Here is a 17,170-nt window from a genome sequence, read left to right as displayed (position 1 = left end):
CCCCCTTCTAAACTCAGCCAGAGTTTCCACCTGCATCTCCAGTCCTCTTATCTTTTCTTCCAGCAGCTCTATCAGGCGGCACTTCATGCAGACAAAACTCCTTTCAGGTGCCCCCTCCAGGACCATGTACGTGCCACAGCTTCCACATCCGGTCATCCTCAGTGTGTCTCTCAATGCTGCCTCTGTCTCAGTCGTGGCCTTCCAACTCTGTGCCTGGCAGTCCACGCCACAAACTGCACCACAGGCCCCCAACAAGCACTGGGCAGCTGGCAGACCCCTGCCCCCTCCCTCTTCTGGCTTGTAGGTTTCTCCGCCTTGGTCTCCCCTGCAACCTCCCCCTGGAAACTCCCACTGAAACTCCCCTGTTAGCAGCTCTGTTCTCAAAAGATACTTCAGACAACTGAACCTTGAAGTTTAAGCACTTATCTCTTTAAAGGAACAGATGAGAGATCATGCTGAAGTGAGACAGGTGTAATCTTTTGTGAGATTGGTAAAACTTTTTGAAAGATAAATTGTCTCGTTGTCTGTCAGCTGTCTATCTTTGTCATCGCTCTGAACCAGTTACAAAGTTGAGACAAATTGGGCCATCCTCTCAGCAAAATATCACAGAACACCATAAAATCTATACAATTTTGTTTCCGTTTGAACAGTCTTACTAAGTGAGTTTAGATTATTGTTATCTCACTTCTGCTATGTTGCTCTTGGTTCTGAAGAATGGTTGAATATAACTAGAAGATAAAAATGACCTATTTACAAGAATACACAAGTAGCAAAAATGATTTACCAGGTTAAAATGGATCCAGCAAAAATAATGTGGCTTTTATTTCTCCTGCTCCCTGTCATATTTTAGGGTTCAACCCACACCTGTGAGAGATTGTATCACCACTTGTCCTGCATGCCTTAAAATGCGCTGCTGCTGTAGCTCCTTCTGTGGAGGCTCCCAGCCAGCAGACAAGCATACACTGAGTGTCTGTGTTGAGCAACCTAGATTTAGCAAATCTGACTCCAGCAGCCTGTTTGTTACACCATCGCCGCACTCTGGTCTCCACCAGCTTTGGTTATTACTAGCCAAGTGACCCCAACATACTCCCAGTCCTGAATTTCCCCAAACCATCTGTCCTGAAATGTCCAGCACTCTCCTGGAACATTTAGAGAAGTAATATGGTCAATTGCTTCTTTAAGGAGACAAAAGCACAGCAGCTTGTTGTTTTAACTTCAAGTTAAACACAGCACTGGGTTTATTTAGAGTAAAAGTAAAATAAGTTTACTTCATCAAAAAGAGATTTTGAGTGAGTTCAGGTGTAAGGGGTAAAGTCAGAAATGGTTACAAACATATAAAAGTGAAAAACTTTCTCATGACTAAGACTTAACAAAACTACAGTATTGGGTCAAGGTAAGATTTTTACCACATTTCCTTTGACCATGATGACTGACCCCTGCTGTGATCAGGATCTCCCACAAAGTCCGAAGTGCTCAGTTCCTTTGTCATGTTAGGTGAAAGATAACTTGGGGTTCTCTGCCCCTGTTTTATGAACTTCTGAAATGTATTCTCAAAGTCCAGTGGCACAGTTGTGAGGAAAGGTGCCATGGAGTCTGATGGAGATGGTTCCATGCTAGCTTCTTCCCTGCTGTTGCTTTCTATAATGCAAACTGATTTGCCCCTGCAGCAATGAGTCTCCTCTTGACTGTGATTGCCAGTTGTCTGTGATTGCACCAGGATGAAGGCATCAGCCTTTCCTTTGTCTGGAAAAAAAACTGTTTACCCCACTCCCCATCCCCAGACATGTCTGGTTCAAACACATAAGAATGACCATACCAAATTAGACCAATGGCCGATGCCAGATGCTTCCATGGGAGTGAACAGAACAGGGCACTTCATTAGATGATCCATCCCCCGTTGTCCAGTCCCAGCTTCTAGAGGTACCCAAAGCATAGTATTGCGTCCCTGATCATCTTGACTAATAGCCATTGATGGATCTATCCTCTGTGACTTTGTCTAATTCTTTTTTTAGCCCTGTTATACTTTTGGACTTTACAGTAACCTCTGGCAAGGAGTTCTGCAGGTTCACTGTGTGTTGTGTGAGGAAGCACTTCCTTATATTAGTTTTAAACTTGCTACCTATTATTTTCATTAGGTGACCCCTGGTTCATGTGTTATGTGGAGGGGTAAACAACACTTCCTTATTCACTTTCTCCATACTATTCATAATTTTATAGACCTCTATCATATTCCCCCTTAGCCTTCTCTTTCCCAAGCTGAACAGTCCCAGTCTTTTTGTAATCACTCCTCATATGGAAGCTGTTCTGTATTGTTTTTCCAATGATACCTTGCATGATGCTTATTAGATACAGATTATGACATAAGTGAATTGGGGTACAATGAACTAGTCAGGCCAGTTGAAACTCACTACCTGACACCAATGAATCTCTGGCAGTTGGGATGCTCTTTAAGTCACATTCCCCTAAAATAGCTGTATCATACTAATGAGAGCTATGATTAACGTGAATAATTAAAAAAAAAGAAAACTGTGGAAAATAACCATTAATCTCCTACTCCAGGCTTGGATGTAATTCTTCCCTGCACCTCTTCCCACAACTCTTACCCTCAAAAGAAAGCTGTAATTCCAGTGTGTCTGCTTCTCTCTTTCTTATCACTTCATACCGATTTTACACAAGGAAACAGTGCAAAAAGAAAAAGAGAAGCAAATAAATCAGGGTCAGCATAAAATTTGTGATGAAACATGCCCAAAATGTAAGTTAGAGGGCATCTACAAGGGGAATTTGGATGTACCCATCAAAAGATACTCAACTTGTTTAGCTAAGTTTCACAAATTGTTTAATAAACTTTTTAACTAGGTTTCTTGACATAATTTGGGGCTGGATTGTAGTCTCTTCCCACAAGCAGAGAAGCTGGGGAGTCAGTCATCCTTACTGGCTGGTGTGAAATAGGGAATGCTAGTTCCAGAGTATCGATTGTGGAAATCTGATTGAGAGCTGTTGCTTCTTAAAGTACTACCCAACTGAAGCAGCAGGAACTTCCCACTAGGCTCCATTGCCTCTGCTGCCACACAGCAAAGAGGGACTCAGAAAATGTGTTGTCTTATCGGCAGGGCCAGCTCTAGGCACCAGCCTAGCAAGCATGTGCCTAGTGCGGTAAACGGGAAAGGGCGGCTTCCTGGGCGGTCTTAGGGCGGCACTGCAGCAGCTTTCGGCAGCACACTGGTGGCAGCTCCTCTGGCGGTTCCCATGATGGCGGCAGTTCCTCCTCCATTTCCCTTGTTGGCAGCCTGACAGCAGCAGCTTTTTTTTTCCTTCGCCACTTGGGGCAGCAAAAAAGGTAGAGCCGGCCCTGGTTATTGAGGGGAAAAAAGGGGCCAGAAGCGTAGCACAGTGGGCCCCAGCCTCCATATTGTTGCCTAGTTCGGCATGGGACTGGGGTTGCATTTTTGAGCAGATCCCCAGGATCCTTGGGATTCGGGAGCCTGTACATATTACTCACTGTGTAACCTTACTTCTTGGAAGCTCTGTGGGTTCTTGCTGGCCCAGCTGTGGGTTTCTCTGTGGGAGGAGATTATTCCTTTAATAGGAGAGGCAGTTTTCAAAGCTTAACATATCTGGTTTCAGTTCTGTGGTTTTTAGACAATTATTTTAGATTAATTTTCTTTTTAGAAATAAATAGTGCTAAGTTTTTAAAACAACACGAATATTTAAAAAAAACAGTTTTGATTGTTTGCAAACATTTTCAGTTTCTTTGGCTGTGGGATAGCGCTTCTTAGCAAATTTCATTTGTTTACAAGTAAAGAAAAAATAGAAATAATTGTTTTTTATTTTTCACATCCACAGAGAAATTTTAGTCATGGCAGACTTTCAAGGAACAATTACTTGAAAGTCATGGTGAAAAGGAAAAAAGTCGTGGACTATAATAAAGGGAAGTCAAAGCAGTAAGCTTTGTCTTGTGCCAATTTCTTTTTTTTAAATCTTTTTCACTTAATTAGCGCGAATGACAAAAACAATGATAACCCTTTCCAATGTGAGGTTTGACAGCTGATCTCTATAATCTAAAAGTAAATTTCTGTATTTTCAAAATATTTTCTTGGGAGAGGGGGGAATCTCATGCCTCCTTCGGAAATTAAAGTTCTCACAGAAATTCCATTCATGTGCACTTTTGTGTTGCCAGAATCATTGCGGAGCTCCTGCTGGTTATTAACTTCCAAATCAGCCCAGGGTTTAACTTTGTGGCTTTCAGTTAAGTTGATTCAACTGCTTATCATCACATCCTCCCACAAACACATTACTCACATATGGGAATCACATTTTTTGTCATAGATCTTTCTTTGTAAAAGCAAAATGAAACATGAAAATTACAGACTATCTAACATGCATGCCAAAAGTTGAACCTTTTAAAGGTAAAATTGACATGGGAATTCGAGAGAGAAAATACAGAAAAATAAATATGAACAAAATATCTAGTGAGAGACTTAAACGTACAGCTTCTATAACTAGGCATGACAGAATTTTATTTTTCATAATTTCAACAAATATTTTTAAGCTTTTTATTTTATTTAAATTTGCATAATTGCACAAAATTAAGCATTTTAAGCATTTTAATTTTTTTATCAATTTAAATTTTCTCAGTTTTGGGAAATTATGAGGGAGATGAGACAAAAGAAGTCAGACAATTATTTAATAACAGCAGAGATTAAGATTCAAAAAGTTAGGTTTATAACCACTAAAACACAAATTGTCAACATCACAAGTCAAAACATACAAAGTAAATATCCATAAATCAACTCTGAACTTCTCAAGCAGCATTTTTCTTACTTTGCATGTCTAAATTTCAGCTATCAATGGAAATTTTTTTTACTTCTGTATGTACAATGAAATCAATGTTTACTGACATTTACCAATAAAATATCTAATCCTTCCAAGGCTACCCTACATACTTTCACAGTAATGCTTTTCACCATGACATGGTGTAGATAATTAATTTTGTCCCAGCAGAGTCCTCTGAATAAGATGATGTTGGACGGTCATAAGGCAGTTATCAGTCAGCTAGCACAGTAGGAAATGGATTAGCTGTTTTAGTTTCTATTCATCCCTGGTGAAAACACTGTCTTTTAGGAACTGGGTGAATGCACACTTCTTATTCAAACTGAGCCTCCTCTGTAAGCCCTCTGAAAAGGTTTTTAGCTTTGAGTTTTAAAACAAAGTGAAAAGGATTGTAAGACATTTTTATTTTTGAGCTGCCAGCTCATTTGAGCTACAAATGTAAGATTTTGCTCTTTATTGCAACAAGGAGTATCTGCTCAACATTCACGTTCAAAGCAATTTGGGTCTATGGTACTTCTAAGTTAATCTCATCCTGGTCTCTAACTTTGCGTATGGCAAATACCCCTGTTTGTACATGCAGTTGCATGTCAAAATGGGAATTTTACTCTCCTTTCTATACAGTAACTTTTCTGGCAGTCATGGGATATTAAAGCAGATGCATACACTACATCTTACCCCTGAAACCTGAGGATCATCTCATTAATCTGTGAGTCCCTTAGCCCACATCAACTCAAGAGACTGTAGTCACTAAATATAACAATTCATTATGCTGCCATTTGAAACCTTATGGTAGCTGATAAAATGGTTTTTTTTAATTTGAAACTTAAATTGTGCTGGTGATTTTTTGTATAGTTAGAAGAGTCACTAAACGTCATATTTTTAATACACAAGGGGAGGCTTATTTTCAGTAATAGTTTCAGATAAACCCATTATTGTTAACTCTTGTGATTTTTAGTCTTTTTCTTAAAGCCTGAGCCGATGAAATTATGCTATTGCATGAAACTCACAGCCTTTGTTTAAAAAATAACTTTTCAGCCTTTGTGGTTGCAGAGAAAAGTTTGAACTTGCGAAGTAAGTGCAATCTGAAAGCTAAAAAAAATCCAGAAGGCAAATAAAAAGAATTCAACATTTATTTATTTAAAAACCTTCTGTTTTTAAGCCACTCATGATTTTTTGGGGTCTGGACTCATGATTCTTGAACATTTTGGGTTGATGATAAAACTGTGAGTTGGAATATTACATGTTGGTTGTATATTGTCTTTGATTTGGGCATGAAAACTTGTGCACGTAAAGCCACTTTTAAATTTTAAACCTATTATTAAAAATAATAACTCATGATCTTCCAGGAGACTTTAAAAATTATCTTTTCCATTATGAATAGTTTTTATTGGATTCCTCCTCTGAGGACAAACTAACCCCATTCACTTAAATATCTTTTTACTAATTGCTGTTTAATATGGTACGCTCGTTAGAAAAATAGTTAGAAAAATAACTTTTCTCAGATTCAGAGGTAAATAATAATACTTCTTCTCTACTTATAGAAGTGTGTGTGTACTCTAAAGTTTTGAACTCCAGTTTCTAGTTACTTCTGCTCACAAAATCATGCCTAGCATTTTCCTCAATCATCACTTGTCATTTCAGAGGTATGTAGTTCAAAATCCTGAATGGAAACAGCCTTCTAACAGGTCATTTCTGGATCCATACATCAATTTTTGCAAGGTGCTTGGTAGTTTGGTCTTGTGCAAAATCAACCTCCTGCTGATAATTTTACATTTGTTTAGGGGGAACCTGAAAATAATTATTTTGGTTCAGATACCATTCCTCAAATATTTCTAAGGAAAAGAACAATTCATAATATATCTCTGAGCCACTATTTCATCTCGTCCATTTTTGGTGGCTAACCCATATAATTTCCCAGTAGGTCATCATCCAAGACAGCCCTACAAGTCATAGTAGAGCTACTAAAGAAACAGTGACTGCTGACCAAATATGTAATAATAACTGTGCAGAATATGTCTTCAGTCTCCAAAAATGTGGACAGGTCTGCCCAATGTACTAGAGAACTGGGCTATATCAGAGTTCTTGTCTATTTAACAATTTGTACAAAGATACAAATGTTAGGTTTTAGTATTTCAGAAGATGACCTTTTCCTTTGTTTAAAAAAACTAGCTTCATTGCCCTTATGTTTCAAGACACAAAGAGAAAAAAACACATTATCAGTTTAAAGTATATAGTATTTTAAATTAAAGAACAAACAGAAGTTTCATGAGAAAACACCCTGAGTGTATATCCTTTCTAACAGATTGTACCAGCTTCGAGCACACAATGCTGCTGTCTGTGCAAAGAGACAGTTCTTAGGAATTTAAAGAGATGGTACTCAACAAATAAAAACATACATTACAAGTTGCCGGAACAAAATCCATTTACGCCCTTTAAATAATGTATATATTAAATTGTGTTTGTGTGTGTATATATATATATATATACACACACACACACACACACACACACACACACTAAAATTATATAATACTATGTCCAAAACATCTATATTAAGACTATTAAAGTTGCAAGGCCAAGGTCTCAGAAGTTAAGAAATGCCAGAATTAAGGTGGCTGATGCTATCTTAATTCAGCTCCTTTCTGCATATTCATTATGATACCATCTTTATTTACATGATCACATGCTATTTTTTCTACCTACCTCACTCAGTGACCAGAAAGGCTGGTGCTCACTGAATGGGTTGCTATTCCATATTTCTCTTTATCTTCATCTTTCAACCTATAATCCCATGCGTTATTTACTGCGTACCATATAAATCCTACACTGAATACAGAAATATTAATTTCTTCCTGGGTTTTTCTAGGATGCTATCATCATAGCATCTCAGTGCTTTACAACTAATTAATTTATCTTCACAACAGCCCCAAAGGGTGAGGTGATGGTATCCCCATTTTACACATGGGCACTGAGGCAGAGATTAAGGGGGAAATTGTCAAAAGTGTTGACTAATTTTGAGTGCTCAGTTTGAGACATCTGGGGCCTGATTTTTCAGGGAACTTTGCATTTTATAGCACTTTATATGTTCAGACCAGAGCTCCCATTGACCTATGTTCCAGTTGGGAATGCTGAGCACTTCTGCAGATCAGCCCCCAGGTGTCTCAAGTTCAGAATTCAGAAAATAAGAAACACCTCTGAAAAGTTTAGTAAGTGACTTGTTCATCATCACACGGAACTCTATAAGAAGTGTGTGTGTGGTGGGGGGGAGTGTAGAATCAAATTCTGCAGGATGACATTAAACTCTCTTAACTACAAGGTTATCTTACTGCAATCCCCTGCTGCATTCACTACACACTTTCAAGTTTATCATCTATATCGGGGTTCTCTAACTGGGGGTCAGGAACCCTCAGGGGGTTGCAAGGTTATTACATGTGGGGGGTCGTGAGCTGTCAGTCTCCACCCCAAACCCTGCTTTGCCTCCAGCATTTATAATGGTGTTAAATATATTTACAAGTATTTATAAGGGGGTCACACTCAGAGGCTATGTGAAAGGAGTCACCAGTACAAAAGTTTTTTAGGACCACTGTTCTATATGGATCTGCCTTTAGAGGACGGTGGAGATGCATTTTGCTAGTGAGCTTCATGCCTATTTGTTAAACTGAATGTTGAGACTTGGGACTCCTGTGTTGAATTCCAGGATCTGTAGGGGAGTATTCCCAAGTGGTCATAAGCCATTAATAACATAAATAATAAATCTGTTAGTCTTTAAGGTGCCACAGAACTCCTCATTTTTTATAAACCATTAATCCTCTCCTTGTCTCCTTTTGCTCTGATTCCCTTCTCTCCAGCTCCTGCCCTTGTCCTTCCCCCACTATTCTCTCCCACTCCTGTCTCCTCTGTCCCCAATCCCACTACCGTCTTACATCTGACTCCTGCCATCCCTGCCCCTACAGCCCCTGCCCCTGTTCCCCCTTCCCTGGCTCTTGATTGTCCCCCCTTTTCCTTCTTGCTCCTACCCTGTCCCCATCTTTTACTTTCCTCTGTGCTTGTCCCTTCTCTCCATGCCTGCTCCTAATCATCCCATCCATCCTGAGCGCTGCCTCTCTTTGCATTTTACATTTTTTCCCTTTCCTGCCACTGTTTCTTGCTCCTCTGCATTTGAGTCAGGCCACAGCCTTCTCTTCTTCACTTTTCAGATGCCAGTAGTGGGAGAATTGAAAGCACATATGAGACACTGTTCGGGTGCCTCACACCAGTGTCTCTCTTACAGGGAAGGTCCTACTTAGACACCATAGTCACAGGATGGAGCATGCTCAGTTACTCTTTGGGAATCAGCTCTGAGGAGCTGTGAGGAGATGGAGCATGCTCAGTGCAGACAGGATCTTCAGAGAATTCAGCTTCCAAATGCTAACAATTGTTTAGTAAGCACGTGCAGACTGCAGTTTTTCAGAGACTTATAACTTGGCCAAAGGGGGTGAATTTTCACATGAATAGCAAAAGACACATCCTTGACACCAGGGAGATGTCCCTGCCAAATTTCAAGTCTTTGCTGCAAAGCATGAAGGTCCTAAAGCTTTATGTTGAAACAATGAAACCATTGTAAGGCTTTTTTTCCCCCCTTTTATTATGGGCAAAACAACTTTTTTCCTAACCTTGATCTTGGAAATGGTTGAACTGTTTTAGCTGAAACTTCCTCCTCTCTTCCCTTATATACAAATCTAATCTTCTACAGACTTGGGTAAGGAAGTTAGGGATAACACATTTATTTCAAGTTGATCAGGGATTTCAATTAACTTTTATTGAAGCAAACAAAATCAGTGTTTTAGAAAAAGAATTATAAAATGAACAGTTATAAAATGAGCAGTAAATGTTACCATGGAGATATTATTTAATACAGCTGCTTTGTTTTCAAACTTTCTTTTATACTGCTATAGAATTTATCTGGGATCATTCTCTTCTGAATAAAACTGCCAGATTAGGCGTCATGGATATAGTTCTCATTAGTGCTATATAGGGTACCACTGGTTAAGAATTAACTAAATTCCTATGTTTTGTAATGTAATAATTCCAAAGATTTTCCAAATGCAGTACAGTGTCAGTGGAAGTCTCGGGCATCCTCTGTACTACTGTTACGGTGCAAAATACTGTCAGGGTGGACATTGCAATGGCTTTGAAGGCTCTGTTGATGTGATATGCTGTAACTGAAAAGTCATTTTTTATTTTATAAAGTACTATGGAATTAGCTGCCTTAGGAGGCTATTGAATCAAAGGCTTAGTTGGATTTTGAAGGAACTGGCTTTGCATGCTAAGAAACAGTAGAACTGTCCCACATCCGGTCTGACAGCCTCTGTGCTGTTGAAGAGGATGAAAGTCTCAGGGAAGGAGAACATCCAGCTGGAGCAGAGGGAAATGATCCCATAGTTGGGACCCTCCTTCCAGATGATGGTGTGGTATCCTCCCACACTGAGGATACCTCTCTGGGGGAGGGAACTCCAGTTATTAGGAAGAAACAGGTATTAGTAATGGACTATTCAGTCATCGGAAACATAGCTGGATTTGTGATGACCAGGAGAACTGCATGGTAACTTGCCTGCCTGGTGCGAAGGTTGCTGATCTCTCAAGACATCTAGGTAGGCTTATATGTAGTGGAGGAGCAAGTGGTAGTGGTACATGTAGGTACCAGTGACATAGGGAAGGATAAGAGAGACGTCCTGGAGGACAAATTTAGGCTAACAGATAAGAGATTGAAGTCCAGGACCTCCATGGTAGCATTCTCTGAAATGTTTCCAGTTCCACGTTCAGGGCCAGTTAGACAGGCAGAATTGCAGGGTCTCAATGTGTGGATGGGATGATAGTGTAGGGAGGAGGGGTTTAGATTTATTAGGAACTGGGAAAACTTTTGGGAAAGGGAGAGCCTATACAGGTAGGATGGGCTCCACCCAAACCAAAATGGAACCAGATTGCTGGTGCTTAAAATTAAAAAGGTCATAGAGCAGTTTTTAAACTAAGGGCTGGGGAAAGCCAACGGGTGCAGACATCCTTTAGGGGAGGATCTATAAATGGAGATTCACTATGTCCTAATAAGGAGGAGAGGATGGAAGATTATAAAATACAGGTAGGATCTGATATGAGAGAGTCAAATGCAAAAAAAACCCCATTCAGTTACATCATGTAATGGTAGACAGCTAAAAAGTGACAAGTTTTTAAAGTGCTTATATACCAATGCTAGAAGTCTAAATAATAAGATGGGTAAACTAGAGTGCCTCATATTAAATGTTGTTGATGTAATAAGCATCACGGAAACTTGATTTAATGAGGATAATCAATGGGACAGTAGTATCAGGGTACAAAATATATTGAAAGGACAGAACAGGTCATGCTGGTGGGGAAGTGGCACTATATGTGAAAGAAAGCATAGAATCAAATAAGGTAAAAATATTAAATGAACCAAACTGTAGCATCTAGTCTCTATGGATAGTAATTCAATGCTTGAATAATAAGAATATAGCAGTAGGGATATATTACAGACTACCTGACCAGGACGGTGATAGTGACTGTGAAATGCTTAGGGAGATTTGACAGGCTATTAAAATAAAAAACTCATAATATTAATTAATTAATTAATAATGGAGGATTTCAACTATCCCCATATTGACTGGGTACATATCACCTCAGGATAGGATGCAGAGATAAAGTTTCTTGACACCTTCTTGGAGCAGCTAGGCCTGGAACCTAGAAGAGGAGAGGCAATTTTTGATTTAGTCCTAAAGTGGAGCACAGAATCAGGTCCAAGAGGTGAATGTAGCTTGACCACTTGATAATAGTGACCATAGTATAATTAAATTTAACATCCCTTTAGCTGGGAAAACACAGCAGCCTAACACTGTAGCATTTAATTTCAGAAAGGGGAACTACACAAAAAGAGGAGGTTAGTTAAACAGAAATTAAAAGGTACAGCACCAAAAGTAAAATCCCTGGAAGCTGCATGGAAACTTTTTAAAGACACTATTAACAGAGGCTCAACTTAAATATATACCCCAAATTAAAAAACACAGTAAGAGAACCAAAAAAAGCCACAATGGCTAAACAACAAAGTAAAAGAAGCAATGAGAGGCAAAAAGGCATCCTTTAAAAAGTGGAAGTTAAATCCTAAGGAGGAAAATAGAAAGGAGCATAAACTCTGGCAAACAAAGTGAAAAATATAATTAGGAAAGCCAGAAAAGAATTTGAAGAACAGATAGCCAAAGACTCAAAAAGTAATAGCAAAATTTTTTTTTAAGTACATCAGTAGCAGGAAGCCTGCTAAATGACTAGTGGGGCCACTGGACGATCGAGATGCTAAAGGAGCGCTCAAGGACCATAAGGCCATTGCGGAGAAACTAAATGAAATCTTTGCATCAGTCTTCATAGTTGAGGGTGTGAAGGAGATTCCTAAACCTGAGCATTTCTTTTTAGGTGACAAATCTGAGGAACTGTCCCCAGATTGAGGTTTCATTAAAAAAGGTTTTGGAACAAATTGATAAACTAAACAGTAATAAGTTACCAGGACCAGATGGTATTCACCCAAAAGTTCTGAAGGAACTCAAATGTGAAATTGTAGGACTACTAATTGTCATCTGTAACCTATCATTTAAATCAGTTTCTGTACCAAATGATGGAGGATAGCTAATATGATGCCAATTTTTAAAAAGGGCTCCAGAGGAGACCATGGCAATTAAGGCCGGGAAACTTGACTTCAGTACTAGGCATACTGGTTGAAACTATAATAAAGAACAAAATTGTCAGACACACAGATGAACTAATTTGTTGGGGAATAGTCAACATGGTTTTTGTAAAGGGAAATCATGCCTCACCAATCTACTAGATTTCTTTGGGGGGTCAACAAGCATGTGGCCAAGGGGATCCAGTGGATATAGTGTATTTAGATTTTCAGAAAGCCTTTGGCAAGGTCCCTCACCAAAGGTTCTTAAGCAAAGAAAACAGTCATGGGATAAGAGGGAAGGTTCTCTCATGGATTGGTAACTGGTTAAAAGATAGAAAACAAAGAGTAGGAATAAATAGTCAGTTTTCAGAATGGATATCGGTAAATAGTGATGTCCCCCAGGGGTCTGTACTGGGCCCAATCCTATTTTACATATTCATAAATGATCTGGAAAAAGGGGTAAACAGTGAGATAGGAAAATTTGCAGATGATACAAAACTGCTCAAATTAGTTAAGTTCCAGGCAGACTGCGAAGAGCCACAAAAGGATCTCTCAAAACTGGGTGACTGGGCAAGAAAATGGCAGATGAAATTCAGTGTTGATAAATGCAAAGTAATGCACATTGGAAAACATAATTCCAATTATACATAGAAAATGATAGGGTCTAAATTAGCTGTTACCACTCAAGAAAGAGTCTTGGAGTCGTTGTGGATAGTTCTCTGAAAACATCCACTCAATGTGCCGTGGCAGTCAAAACAGCAAACAGAATGTTGGGAATCATTAATAAAGGGATAGATAAGACAGAAAATATCATATTGCCTCTATATAAACCCATGGTATGCCCCCATCTTGAATACTGCATGCAGATCTGATTGTCCCATCTCAAAAAAGATATATTGGACTTGGAAAAGGTTCAGGAAAGGGCAACAAAAACGATTAGGCTGCCGTATGAGGAGAGATTAATAAACTGGGACTTTTCAGATTGGAAAAGAGACGACTAAGGGGGGGATATGATAAAGGTCTATAAAAATCATGACTGGTGTGGCGAATATAAATAAGGAAGTGTTATTTACTCCTCATAACACAAGAACTAGGAGTCACCAAATGAAATTAATAGGCAGCAGGTTTAAAACAAACAAACAGAAGTATTTTTTCACACAATGCAAAGTCAACCGTGGAACTCCTTGCCAGAGGATGTGTTGAAGGCCAAGACCATAACGGGGTTCAAAAAAGAACTAGATACATTCATGGAGGATAGGTCCATCAATGGCTATTAGCCAGGATGGGCAGGGATGGTGTCCCTAGCTTCTGTTTGCCAGAAGCTGGGAATGGGCGACAGGGACTGGATCACTTGATGATTACCTGTTCCGTTTATTCTCTCTGGGGCACCTGACATCATCCACTGTTGGAAGACAGGTTACTGGCTAGATGGACCTATTGTCTGACCGAGCGTGGTTGTTCTTATGTTCTTTAGAGGTACTCCAGTCTCATGCTTCAGGTGAAAACTGATTGCTAGGATGAGGTAGCATTGTATAGCGAGCAAAGAGCATTATGTACGCTATAGTTGGGTGGGTTTTGCTGCACCTTATCCTGCAGTATTTCCAAAGTCGTGAGAGGAGCTGCATGGAACATTTCAATGTCTTTCAAGCAAACCTGCTGGAAGCCATAGAATGAAACAATTCCCGGTTGCTGCTGGCAGTCCCGCAGCAGCTGAACACGGTGGAGTGCCATTTCTGGTCCCGAGAAACAATACTGTGTGGTGGGATCGCATCATTATGTAGTTATGGGATGACGAACTTTTGTATGCACAAGGCCACTTTCCAGGATCTGTGTTCGAAGCTCTCCCCAGCCCTGCAGCAAAGCAACACTAAAATGAGACCTGCTCTGACAGTGGAGAAGTGAGTGGCGATCACTGTGTGGGAGCTTGCAATGCCAAACTGTTATTGGTCAGTGAGGAATCAATTTGGAGATGGTAAATCCACCATGCAGGATGTTGTGATCCAAGTATGCAGGGACATTAATCTCCTTTTGCTAAGAAGGGTTGTGACTCTGGGCAATATGCAGGAGATACTGAATGGTTTTGTTGCATTGGGGTTCCCTAACTGCAGTGAGGTGATATCACTCTCCAGAGGGTACCAGAGGTGGCAAAGGAACAGATTCTGCAAGCGCCAAGTACAGACTGGGTCCTTATGCTGCCATGCTATGTACTGTGATGATTCCAGGCAAATGAATAATTGAGTGGCATGGGAAAGTGTCCTACCGTGGTAGAAGAAATAAGGCAGGCCTCCACAGAAACCTTCTGCAATGGATTGCAGAGTACCTCCACAAAAGTTTTCTGGGGATCTCTATGGAGAAGTCCTGAGCCATGCCTGCATACATAAACAGTCTTTTTCAAGGGGCAACCTCTGCCTAGCTGCTGCGGCCATTCTCTACCTCACCTTTCTATTTTAATTAAAAATAGACTATAAGAACATGTGACCCCAAAATACTACTTAGAATTGCATAATCGCCAGCATCACACTCGGCTGCAGTGCTGTTCTGCAACTGGGTGGACTGCTCCCGGGTTACAAACAGCTCCTGACTCTCTGGGTGAATGGAATCCCATTTTCCTCCTCCTCTTCCTCATCCAAGACCACCTCAGTGTTGCCTGTGCTGGTCCGGGACTGTGACTCCTTAGAGGTATCCATGCTGCTCTTGGGGTTTGTGATGTGGTTGCCGCTGAGAATCGCATGCACCTCCTTGTAGAAGCAGCATGTCTGTGGTGCTGCACCAGAATTGCTGTTCGCCTCCCTTGCCTTCTGATACGCCTGCTGCAGTTCCTTGATTTTCACTTACCACTGCTGAGTATCCCTGATGTAGCTCTTCTTCTCCATGCCCCATGCGATCTGTTCATAGATGTCTATGTTTCTATGGCTGGCTCGGAGCTGTACCTCCATAGCCTCTTCTCGCCACAGACCAAGAAGATCCACCACCTTCTGTGTACTCCAGGCTGGAGTGTATTTGGAGTGTGGAGCTGTCGTGATCAGCTCTCCACGGTGATAAAAACAGGACATGGAAATTCATAAGTTCCTGGTCCTTTGACAGGGGAGAGTCTGTTTCCTGTGTACAGTAACTCGTCACTTAGTCATCCCAGTTAACATTGTTTCGTTGTTACGTTGCTGATCAATTAGGGAACATGCTTGTTTAAAGTTGTACAGTGCTCCCTTCTAACATAGTTTGGAAGCCATCTGCTTTGTCTACCGCTTTCAGGAAGAGCAGCCCATTGTAGCTAGCTAGTGGGGGGCTTGGAACCAGGGCGGACCGGCAGCTCCTCTATCAGCTTCCCGCTCCCCTAAGTTCCCTGTGCTGCAGCCACCCAACAGGCAAGTAATTGCAGCTGTCCCTCCCCCCACTGCCATGTGCTGCTTCTGCCCTCTGCCTTGGAGCTGCTCCCTGAGACTCCTGCTTGCTGTGCAGGGGGAGGGAAGGAAGAGGGGGGCTAATGTCAGGGTATCCCTCTCCCTCCTGCTCCTGTACCCTGCTTTGCCCCATTTTCCATAGAGCAGGGGGAACACACCAGGGCTCAGGATGGAGAGAGCTTGCAGCAGCTGGTCTTAGCAAGCTGATCTAATTAACAAGGCAGTGTACTTAAAAAGGGGAAATGTACATCTCTCTCTCACACATACCCCTTTCCTCCATTCCTGCTGCCTTGTAGCGTGAGAGAGTTAACCCTTGAGGGCTCAGGCAATTGCTAATTCATCATTTAGCAGTAAGGGAAGTATTCCACCCTCTGACTCCTCCACCTCAACCAAGCTTCACAATCATCATCACTGTGTACCAGTATTAAATTGTTTGTTTAAAACTTATACTCTATGTGTGTGTGTGTGTGTGTGTGTGTGTGTATGTATGTAAGTATGTGAAATATATGTGTGTGTATATATATATATATATAGTCTTTTGTCTGGTGAAAAAAAATTCCCTGGAACCTAACCCCCTCATTTACATTAATTCTTCTGGGGAAATGGGATTCACTTAACACCGTTTCACTTAAAGTCACATTTTTCAGGAACATAACTACAACGTTATGTGAGGAGTTACTGTACCTGGCTGCTGTGCAGTGGAGTTGAAAACATTTACCAGCATGGTCATAGTGGAGCATTGTGGGAAACCTCCTGGAGGCCAGTTAAGTTGATGTAAGCAACACCGTGTGTACACTGCCTCTGTGTTGACCTGACAACATCGAATTAAGCACTCTGCCTCCTGTGGAGGTGGAATAATTAAGTCAACTTAGCAAGCGAGTTACATTGGTGGAAGGGGCCTGGTAGTGAAGACACATGCATTACTAGGTAGATGTAAGGCAGCTTACATCGACCTTACTATAGTGTAGACCAAGCCTTAATAGGCAAACAATCCATTATAGCAAATCCTAATTCTTACCATTAAATAAAGCAGAAAACAAAAAAACTCTTATAATAAAATAATGTCCATGTCTGTAGTTTCTGCTTTCCACTTATAAAAGCAAGGTTATACAGAGTTGCTGTGCTAAAATTTGTTTATAACTCATCCCTAGGTGGCGCTGTGCGAGGCTTTGAAGCAAAGTAGAGCAGAGAAGTAGGTCTAACTCTCTCTTTTGTCAATTTGGTTAATTCAAATCCAATT

General features: G+C 40.6%; 1 protein-coding gene across 2 annotated transcripts in view; it reads left to right on the top strand.

Annotated features, from left to right (window-relative positions):
• The window catches only part of CSRNP3 (cysteine and serine rich nuclear protein 3), a 62,716-nt gene that overhangs the window by 9,146 nt on the left and 36,400 nt on the right, over positions 1-17,170 (top strand). The window lies entirely within an intron of this gene.

Source organism: Chelonoidis abingdonii, chromosome 10 (genome assembly GCF_003597395.2).
Source record: "Chelonoidis abingdonii isolate Lonesome George chromosome 10, CheloAbing_2.0, whole genome shotgun sequence".
NCBI classification, from domain to species: domain Eukaryota; kingdom Metazoa; phylum Chordata; order Testudines; family Testudinidae; genus Chelonoidis; species Chelonoidis abingdonii.
The sequence above is the reverse complement of the archived record's forward strand: the minus strand, read 5'-3'. Positions and strand labels throughout refer to the sequence as shown.